We start from the raw sequence: 10,582 nt of genomic DNA on the forward strand, positions 1-10,582 counted from the left end.
GGCAGAGTGAGAACATGTAGCAACAAACACGTAGGCTACATGTCCGTCTTAGCTAGCAGGTAAAAGCTACTTCAGCTAAGCTAATTTTGCTAGCTSAGCAGGAAGTACTGCAGTAGCATTACACAGGTGGGTCGAGTACTCAAGTAGTTCTAACATACTTATATTGTTTAAATTAGACATGCGAGAGCTAGTTCTAAGCCTGTGGCTTGTTTATGGCTCCCAGTTACAAAGTTTACGGAAGTGTGTTGTCACATGGTAGCTACGTATAGGTTGCCTGAGTTTTGCCCAATTCCTCCTGACAGAACTGTACCTGGTTTAGGTTTGTATGCCGTCTTGCTTCACACACGTTTAACTCCACCCACCAACGGTCAGGGCTTTATGATGGCATCTTCAACAAAGCTCTTGTCTTTTCTAGCTGCCATTGTGCAGCGGGAAAACCAGCTGAGGGTTGCTAGGTAACGGGCTGAGCTCTGTTGGGGTTGCTAGBTAACGGGCTGAGCTCTGTTGGGGTTGCTAGGTAACGGGCTGAGCTCTGTTGGGGTTGCTAGGTAACGGRYTGAGMKCTGTTGGGGTTGCTAGGTAACGGATTTGGCTTTGCTGGGGTTATATTTTCCAGAAACCAAAATAAGCATATATTTATTGCCATTAACTTATACATTTTTTAAAAGTCTTGGGCTGTTTTTGCTTGTGCAGTAGAGACTCAAACTGAAGAACAAAACGTGCAGAATGTGAGTTTTGCATAACAGGTTACCTTAAATCGGGAAGGGAAGGTCGACCACCTGCGACGTGACTTCAGGTTTTAATGCATTCATTGTCTTCTGTCATCCTCCCTCCATGCGTTTGTGTTGTTTCCAGTTCCCTCCTCCTGATGCATCACGTTGATTTATCCTTTTCCTTTTCTTCTGCTCAGCTTCCTCCAGTTCCCAGATCCTTCTGGCCTCTACGTAATTTGAACCTCCTTCTGACTTTCTGCTTTCATCTTCCGCAGAGACAGAAAAGGCTGAGGAGAGGAAGGAAGTGAGGACAGAAAATGAAGCTTTTTAAGCTATAAAATAATGACAGGCAGAAATTTGTTCTTTTCCCGCTGTTATTAAGAACAAAACATTTATTAAGTGTGTATTAGTAGCTCCTGTTAGTCCTTCCCTCTCTCTGCCCACCGTGACTTAAAATATTCAGAGCGTCTCCGCTGCTATAATCCCTTTAATCCTGCAGTTTTAATTCATCTGCTGTGTTTGTTTTTTTGAGCTCTCACTTCTGGATGAATACTTCTGCAGGAGACGTCAGCGCAGACTCAGCAGGATCGTATGGAAGAATCTACATCCAGAAACCTGTTTCTGAGTGCAGCTTGTTGAGATGAATGTTCACCTCAGGAACTGAGGTGCTGCTTTTTCGCTCCATTATCATCGTTTTTCTTACGGTTAGTTATGACTTTCCTGAAATGATTTCAACACTGAAACCACGAGAACGTAAAATGATGCATGTTCTGGACTTAAAATCTGTTGAAGAAAGACTTTTAAATATGTTTTTTTCTTCATTGCATGTAGATTTACTCAAAAACAAAACCTGCCGTCTCACTAAGTCTGTTACTGTAATCCTCTTTAAGGTTTTTAGGCCAATGGGTTATAAATCAAACGTCACAAAACCTTCCTTAAAGTCGGACTTGAAAGAAGTAACAGATATGTGTTTGATGGATCCTGGTTATTTCATTCAGCTTCTGTTAAACAATAAGAGTTTCTAAAAACATCGTCACCGTCCTAAAATAAAGCCCCAAGTTTGTTTTTTTTGCTAAAAGTGATTTTGGTGAAAACAAATTTTCTCTTCTTTCTTCATAAAATATGTTTTAGGCCAGAAAAGAGAGAGAGAGACTTGTGCAGAACATAAATGATCAAATACAAACACAAATATCTTTATATAAATGAAATTTAATTTCCCACTTTCTACCGTAAAGATCATATTTCACACAGGAGTGACGGCTTTATAATGTCTGTTTCAGACAGCGATTAATTAACTGGGCTGCCACCTTAAAGTCATGAAAATTGATCCAGTATCTGATCCACAAGTCATAATAACAAGCAGAAAACAATAAATCCACGTTCTGCCTCGCTGTAGAAATGTAGTTATGCCTCCATTAATTAGCTGAGAACGCGCCGCCTCGTTATGCCAGATGCTCCTGTCTTGACAAAGTACTCGATATTTCCTGACCCTTTCCTTCGCAGAGTGAAACATGCCCCCCGTGCGTTTCAGATTTACGGCCGCTCCGATACTTTGGGGTCACGTGGTGAAGCCCTGCAGCTGTGATAAATGGCCGACTTTCAGCGTCCTGGAGTTTGGCAAAAGGCAAGAAGAAATCCCGGCTGGGAAAGGAAGGACGCTCCGGAGAGGAGCTTCATTGGTTTCACCTGGGAGAACCGAAAGGTAAAACCTGGTTTGTACTTCAGGAAACGCTTGGATGCCACAAAGAAAAGGTAAAGAATGAAACCTTTAATGCATCAGATTGGAAAAAGGACACGATTGAGCTCAAACTCAACATAGGAAAACAGAAAAGCAAGGAAGGAGTTAAAGAAAGATCCAGCCAGGGCTTGTAAAAGTTTTGGAATTTGAACTTTTCCATATTGTCTCACATTAAACCACAAACATAAATATACCTCATTAGAATTCAATGTGAAAAAGCAACACAACGTGGGATACGATTGTGAAAAGAAAGAAAAGTAAAAACATTTTAGTGCGGTGTGCAAAATTATCCAGCCCCCCTGAGTCAACACTTTGTGTTTGCTGTTTTCCAGCTGCTAGTCTTTAGGGTTCGATCATCTAGTGACTGAAGTTTTTGCTTCTTTGCCAAACATCTCAAGCTCAATCAGATTCAATGCAAAGCATTTGTGGACAGCAGATTCTCTATCGAGTCTGGACTTTGACTAGACCATTCTAACAGTTGAATGTGTTATATTTTACCCCATCGCAGCCCTGGCTCTGTGCTTCGGGTCGTCGTCCTGCTGGAAGCCTCTGACCTTTAGGTTTTCTTCTAATATTGCTCCTTTTCTGGCTCCACCCGCCTCCATGTCACCTGCTGGAGAGAAGCGCCGCATGGGAACAATATCAGAAGTGAAATGATGTGGAAAAATATCTTTATCATCAATATTAAAGAATACTGACGTAAAACAAGCTCCTGTTTGTTGCTGAAAAGTTACTTGTGAGTTAGTTTAGTTTGATTTCAAGAGTAAAAGATTCGCAGTAGAAACTAGATCAAAGATATTTGGTTTGTTTTTTTGTATAATTTTCTTTCTTCTTCACAATTTACTTTGTGTTTCCACATTAAATTTCAATGGAACACATTTGATTTTGTTGCTATAATGTGGCAAAATACGGAAAAGTTTAAGGGGTGTGAATACTTTTGCACGTCACTGGATGTCAGACCAGGTGTTTGCTCACCTGTCCCTTTTCTGGTGGAAACTCGCTTTACTCCTGTTTGCTTCTTTTTTTTCTCCCATGTTTGAAAAAGGAAATCCCAGAATTGGTTTTCTGAAGTGACATTTCCACTGCAGCTCTGACATGAGATTAAGTTAATCTGTGTCACAGAGAGGCTGCTCCAGTGGTGACAGAGCCGTTTTGGTGTAAACAGCATTACTAGTCGCTGCTCAGCCCTTCATGGCTGTGAGACCTTTTATTTCGGGGAGCATCGCTGTGGGATCACCTGCCACAGGTGATTATGTAAAAACTTCCACAGCTGTGAGCGGATGGAGTTCAGCCACTTGAACAGCAAAGCAGCAACAAAACCTCCACAGATCCATCCATCCATTTTCTGACACCCTTGTCCCTCAGTGGGGTCAGGAGGTGCTGCTGCCTCTCCAGCTAACGTACCGGGTGAGAGGCGGGGTCACCTGGACAGGTCGTCAGTCTGTCGCAGGGCAACACAGAGACAGACAACCAGGCACACACACACTCACACCTAGGGGCAATTTGGAGAGGCCAATTAACCTGACAGTCATGTTTCTGGACTGTGGGAGGAAACCGGAGTACCTGGAGAAAACCCACCATGCAGGGAGAACATGGAGACTCCATGCAGAAAGACTGGGAATCGAACCCAGAACCTTCTTGCTGCAAGGCAACAGCTCTACCCACTGCGCCACTGTGCAGCCCACCTCCACAGATTTATTAATATAAATATTTACAGCAGCTGTAAAACATTTTCCAAGCTTTTTCTGTTATTATTCATTATTATTCATTGATGTTAAGAGCAATTTAATGATGCATCTCATATTTTAATGTGATAGTTTATTGTTGGCTGTTCAAATCATTTTAAATCAGGAAATCTGTTTTTGTTTCACATTTTCAAAACCTACACTGTAAAAACACAAAATCTTACCAAGTGTTTTTGGTCTAGTTTCTAGTGCAAATGTGTTAGTTGACTTGCATAAGATAAAACTGACTTATAAGTAACTTTTCAACAAGAAATATGAGTTTTTTTTAAGTCAATAATGACTTAATGTTGAGGAAATAGAAATATTTCCATTAGCAGATCATTTCACTTATAACAAAACATTTTTCTATCAGTGATAAAAACTATTTAATCAATATTAAGGAATAATTGACTTAAGTCAGGCTCGTATACGTTGCTGAAGAGTTACCTCTAAATCAGTTTTATCTTATTACAAGTTTACAAAGATATTAGGACTAGAACTAGAGAAAAATTAACTTTGTGTTTTTACAGTGTATCAGAAATTCTTGCTTGCTGTATGTTTAAACCAGTCCTAATCAAAGGTGTAACTTTAAAAAATCACAGTCAGACAGGACAATGAATCAGAATCGACAGACACATGATCAATATATAATCAATCAATCAAATTTTATTTGTATAGCACATTTCAGCAGCAAGGCATTTCAAAGTGCTTTAAATAATTAAAATAAAAACAGCATGTGACAGATTTAATAATATAATACGTATGATGATTATACATTCAATGATTTCATTGAACTCTGAATCCAGAACCGCACAGCATTCTGGGAAATGTAGGCAGGGAAACTCTGTAAGCGCTCAGCTAGCTAAGCTAGGTTGGTTCAACTAACTAACTGATTCGCTCTTTGGTTGCCTAGCAACAGCCTGCTGGGGAGGAAGCAGTTTCAAGCTCCGCCCAACTTCGGTTGCCTAGCAACAGCAACTTGAGGTTTCACCCCTGTGCCTTTATAAGTGATTAAAAAAAACTAATCAATAATTATCGATATCGACTGGTATCGCTTATATCATGATACGTTTTCCAGCTATTTAGTTTCAAACCTTTTATGCCGAGTCGGTTTTGTTTTTGAAGAATCTTCCTAGATTTTAAACGTACATTAAGAAATATCAAACTGAGTTTCACTTTATTTTGGTAAATTATTAAACATTACACACAGGAGACAAACAAACAAAACAAAACACTGATTTACAAATTCATAATTTAGCAAAGAAAGGAACAGGCTGAAGCTAAAGCGTGTGATTAATGCGTAAAACCAACTTCCTGTCTGTGAAATGCGATGAGCAGCAGCATCTTCCTGTTAACGTGTTCATTCCTAACCTGAAGTTGCCTCATTCTTTAGCCGTGCTCCCAGGCTGCGGCCTACTTTGATGTCCCTACGTTAAATATTGAATGTACATCCATATTTCACTGGCTGATCCCCGCTGCCAGACTGAGAGGGGCAGGATAACAAACATTGCCAGTGAATTTCACTTCTCTAATTGCTCGGAGTTAATCTCCATTTCCCTGCACAGAGCCTTGACCTCGAGTAATGGAGCTGCCACGATCCCACGGTAAATATAAATGGGGGCAAGGTGGGAAAAATGATGTTCACTGGAAAATATTTTAGCTAGTTTGTATCGCGTTTAAAAGCCCCGTCAGGAGAAAGATGCCTTTCTGTTAGACAGAAACACAGAAACTTTAATTTAAAAAAACAGCTACAGCAAAGAATAAAGCTTTAAACGCCACGAAGTGAAACGGACGTCTCACTAATGCTACGTATTAGCATTTTAGATTTGGCTCCAGATGAGCGAGTGATTTCATTTATGCAGCACATCTTCAGCAACGAGGCAATTCAGAGTGCTTTACATGAATTACAAGGAAATAAAACAATGACCGTGTTCTTCTCAAGCAGTTAAGTTTGCAGCTTTCCATAAGCGCTGCCCTGTTTTTACATATTGCTTCAATATTTACGCTTAATGTTCTTTCCTCATGCTGATTTATGAAGCGCACCAGTCCCTCCTGCAGCAACAGAACATAACGCTAATGGTTTCAGTGGTTTTCTTCCACCTTTAATCTCTGAATGTTATTATGGTGAAAAACTTTTGTTTTTCCAACAATCCCAGCAACAAATGAAAGGTGGTTAAACACAGAGACTGTAATCCAACATGGTGGCTGGACAAGATGGGAGCATATTTACTGAATTCATTCTTAATTCTTAGAGGCATTTTAATGTTACTTTATGCAAACTTCTCTAAAAACATTATTCTGATATTAAATAGAAATAATCTGAAGTAAAGTAAGGAATTAAATTAATAATTCACATTTTGCACATTTTTGTACTTTCATGTGAGTCGCTACTGCTAAAAAAACAACATTCAGTCGTTTTTTGAAGATAAATTCATGTTTTTTAGTGTCTGAATGTCAAATCAGCAGGGACTGCCCCGTTACCTAGCAACCACAGCTGAGCTCCACCATCTGTGGTCGGCTGGTTTTCCTGCTGTACAATGGCTGCTGGAAAAGACAAGTTGCTTTCTGGTTGGTTGAACAGGAGGCTCCACTTCTGCTTTTCAAAGATGTACAGTTGTGTATTTGCACATCTGTTTGCAGCTATTTTCATGTGTGATTGTAGTATTGAGTTGGGGGCGTGGCCAGCTACAGATTGTTTGGATTTAAAGTGACAGAGACCCTAAAACTGAGCAGACTGAAATCTCATCATCCAAGAGCGATTTTGTGTAAGAAATGTAACGAACTTGTTCTGTATAGACCGTAGAGTGAAACAGAATCATTTTTTTATTTCTTTCCACTTTCCAAATAAGGCGGAGAATTCTATATTAAAAGATGTAAAACCCTCAGGAGACGACTGCGGATATTTGTCTCATTTCATTTCACGCCAGGAGCAAAGCTTTTTATTTAAACACCTCAGAGAGCCAGTGATGTTTAATGCATCAGAAAAAATACATAATGAGCTGTGTGACACATTCAGATGCCTATCAGGAAATAAGTACGACACTGGTAGACGTTTTTCTACACTAGTGACCCATAAAAATCACAAAACCATCTGAAATTCAAGACCTGCTTTATCATTACAGGGACATTTAGGTTTAGGACTTGAGTTAAAAACGACCCTGTTCTGGATTATTACCATAATACAAAGTAATTTTTCTTCAAAGCGCGTCAACTTTGCTGTTTCAATTTGCTTTAAAGTTTTAATTTTTTAAGTACAGTTCCTTCCTTTCTGGAGTGGCAGCATTTGACTGCGGTTTCTCTGGGATCTCATCATCTTTATTCATCTGAAAGCTTTAATGATTTAAAAATGATGATGAATAATATTCCTTTGAATAATAATATCTATGCTGCTTCGCTCTAGTTTAAAAAAAGATGAGGAAAGGCTTAATGTACTGTCCGGTAAAATCATGTTTGAGCTTATTAGATTAATTACTGACACGTCTAGGATGAGCTCCGCCTGACAGACGAAGGAGTTTGAATATTCAGCTTTTTGCTGGTACAGAAATATCCTCATGGTGGCTCCATGTTTGACTCACGAGCGATGAAGGGGACATTTGAGTGAATTTTGCTTTTGGAGGTCTGTGTCGCTCAGTCGCAGGTTGGTACTGAAGCACCAGGAAGGATGACTGTAAATCTGATTTTAGAAGCTGAATGGAAATCAGATGCTGGTCCTCACTTTCTCCAGAACTGAGAATATCATAAATCTGACATCATAAAATAACAGCATCTCATGATCTACAATTAGAATGTCATTTTGTAGCACTACACTGTAAAAACTCAAAAGTGTTTTTGGTTTATTTTCTAGTGCAAATCTCATAGTGCACTTTAAATAAAGTAAAAGTTATTTACAATCTTCAGCAAGATGTGAGCTTGTTTTGAGTCAATTTGTTTTAAATGTACTGGTGCTACTTTCAAACTGTTTTTATTCATAACGTGAAAAATGTCTTGCTACAAACTGCCAGCGGAGAACTTTTTCATCAAAATGTAAGAATATTTCACTAACAATAAGCTAATGGGTCACACATTACGGGCACCGATAAGAGGAACCGTTCATCGGTTCCACCCCTCCTCCATGGTTCCTCTTTGTTACCTGATTCTTCCCGTTTTCAGATGATCGGCTCATGTAAAGCTTTGTGGCTGAACTCCTGCCAGGCTCCTGCAGGCTGCGGCCCGCAGTGATTTCCAGCTCTATCAGAGTTGTGCACAGCTTTCAGTAAACAGAGGTGGATGCAGGCATGAGCGGCCGGTCCAAAAGTTCCTATGGTGCCATGCAGGAGCCTCCTCCCAACAACATGAAGGACGAGGGAGACATTCTGCACTACAACAGAAAAAATGAAGAGATTCTGACTTTCAAGAAGAAAGAAGTTATATTTTTATTACCTCGAGGCTGAACCTCTGATCAGTTTTTTCTGGTACCCACCCTGAAGCCAGAATTTTGTTTTCTGACAGATTTCTCTGTCTAACATCCTTCACTGTGATTTCATCATCTTGAGACAACCTTTGTTTGATCTCTGGGGATGAGAAAGTATAAAAAAAGAAGCTTAGAACAGAAGCAGAATAATAATTCAAGAGATTTTAAAGATACTTTCAACTTAATGAGCCTCCAGAGAACACAGGAAATTGACATTTAAGGTTCTAAGTTAGTTAATCTTACATCGATCCTGCTTTTTGTAATGAACATCTGTGTAAAACTGTGCTATTGTGACCTTTTTCTACCGAAAGAGTCATTAGCTGTTGAGGAATGGACGTCACCAGATCCCTGAAGGAGTGTTGTGGTATTGGGCTTCAGGTGAGCCTCCATATTGGTCCACAGATCCCTGATTGTATTAAAATGTGAGGAATGTTTGATCAATTCAACGCTGAAAAACCATTACAGACCCAGTTTTCTGTTTTAAACCACAGCTGTCAATGAATATTATTTCCAGGAAAAGTTGCACCTGGTATAAGTCTTGGTAGATTTTATGTGTTAAATTAAAATTCACCTTGATGACACAAGTTTTCTTAGCAGTGAAACATCCTCTGCTAGCTTATCTCTGGTCATGATGTGTATCTGCATACAAAACTGAGGATAAAGACCCGTTCAACATGTTAGCGCATGTGTTGTGCTAACATGTGTTGTGCTAACGTGTATTGCTAACATGTGTTACACTAATGTGTTGTGCTAACATGTGTTGTGCTAACATGTTGTGCTAACATGTGTTGCGCTAACACTTGTTGTGCTAACATGTGTTGTGCTAACRTGTTGTGCTAACGTGTATTGCTAACATGTGTTACACTAATGTGTTGTGCTAACATGTGTTGTGCTAACATGTGTTAGGCTAACATGTGTTGTGCTAACATGTGTTAGGCTAACTTGTGTTGTGCTAACAGGTGTTAGACTAACATGTGTTGTGCTAACATGTGTTGTGCTATCAGGTGTTAGGCTAACATGTGTTGTGCTATCAGGTGTTAGGCTAACATGTGTTGTGCTAACACGTGTTGCGCTAACACATTAAGAAGACGATTCTTTTCTTCTCAGTTGAACCGTTATCTAAATGAAACCTGGAGACGAAGCTGCAAAGGGAAAAATAACGCAGAAAAACCGTTAAAGAAAAACTCAGAACCACTTTTTCTTTCCCTCTCTATGACTTGTTGCCATAGCAACTGACAACAACGCCGCTACATTAATCAATCAATCAAATTTTATTTGTATAGCACATTTCAGTAGCAAGGCATTTCAAGGTGCTTTACAAAGCAGCATGTGACATTGAATAAACAGTAAGAAAGAGAAAGCGATTTTGGAAAAAGAAAAAAAAAAGATTAAAAAAAAAAAAGATAAAAACATACTTTTGTTACGGAATTTAAGCGCCTGTTGTCGCCGGACTCCGCCGTCCGTTTAACAAGGGTATTGTCATGATTGAATGAATTATGTTTATGTCCACCAGGTGGCGAGCATGAGTTCATGAGAATGTATAAATGTAAGGAACTTGACAATAGAAGTAGAGAGTCTTAATGAGTTGATGCTGATACACCTGTGAGCATGTTGGTGAGCAGACCTTGAAGAAAGATGCTTTAATAAAAGCATCTGGACATAACACTTGGTACTTCGTCTGTCTTTATCAAGCACGAATATAACATGGTGTCAGGAGTAAACTAAGAAGCCGACTATGGAGCTGAAACCACCRGAGAGCTTGAAGCTGACGGGAAACGTGGATGAGAACTGGCGTGCTTTCAAACAACGCTTTCAACTGTATGTCGCCGCGATGGGATTGGAGACAAAGCCGGAGCCAAGAAAGGTAGCGATGTTGCTGACCATAGCGGGAGCGCAGGCTTTGGAAGTCTACAACACATTTGTGTTTGATGAAGCGGAAGACAAAGAAAAGTTGGAT

The 10,582-nt window shown here is 39.7% G+C and overlaps 2 long non-coding RNA genes across 3 annotated transcripts; both read right to left on the bottom strand.

Annotated features, from left to right (window-relative positions):
• Positions 1 to 783: 783 nt before the first annotated feature.
• LOC103475324 (uncharacterized) lies at positions 784 to 3,012 on the bottom strand. Its single transcript, XR_535318.1, has 2 exons — positions 2,950 to 3,012; positions 784 to 1,000 (listed from the first exon to the last, which is right to left on the bottom strand). It is a non-coding gene; the product is annotated as an uncharacterized LOC103475324 (long non-coding RNA).
• LOC103475323 (uncharacterized) lies at positions 3,010 to 10,106 on the bottom strand. 2 transcript variants are annotated; one of them, XR_001777256.1, is made up of 4 exons: positions 10,041 to 10,106; positions 8,635 to 8,725; positions 8,305 to 8,532; positions 3,010 to 3,064 (listed from the first exon to the last, which is right to left on the bottom strand). It is a non-coding gene; the product is annotated as an uncharacterized LOC103475323 (long non-coding RNA). The 2 variants fall into 2 exon arrangements; XR_535317.1 differs by lacking the exon at positions 10,041 to 10,106 and adding an exon at positions 9,197 to 9,318.
• Between the last annotated feature and the right edge of the window lie 476 nt (positions 10,107 to 10,582).

This window comes from Poecilia reticulata, linkage group LG14 (assembly GCF_000633615.1).
Source record: "Poecilia reticulata strain Guanapo linkage group LG14, Guppy_female_1.0+MT, whole genome shotgun sequence".
Classification (NCBI taxonomy): Eukaryota; Metazoa; Chordata; class Actinopteri; order Cyprinodontiformes; family Poeciliidae; genus Poecilia; species Poecilia reticulata.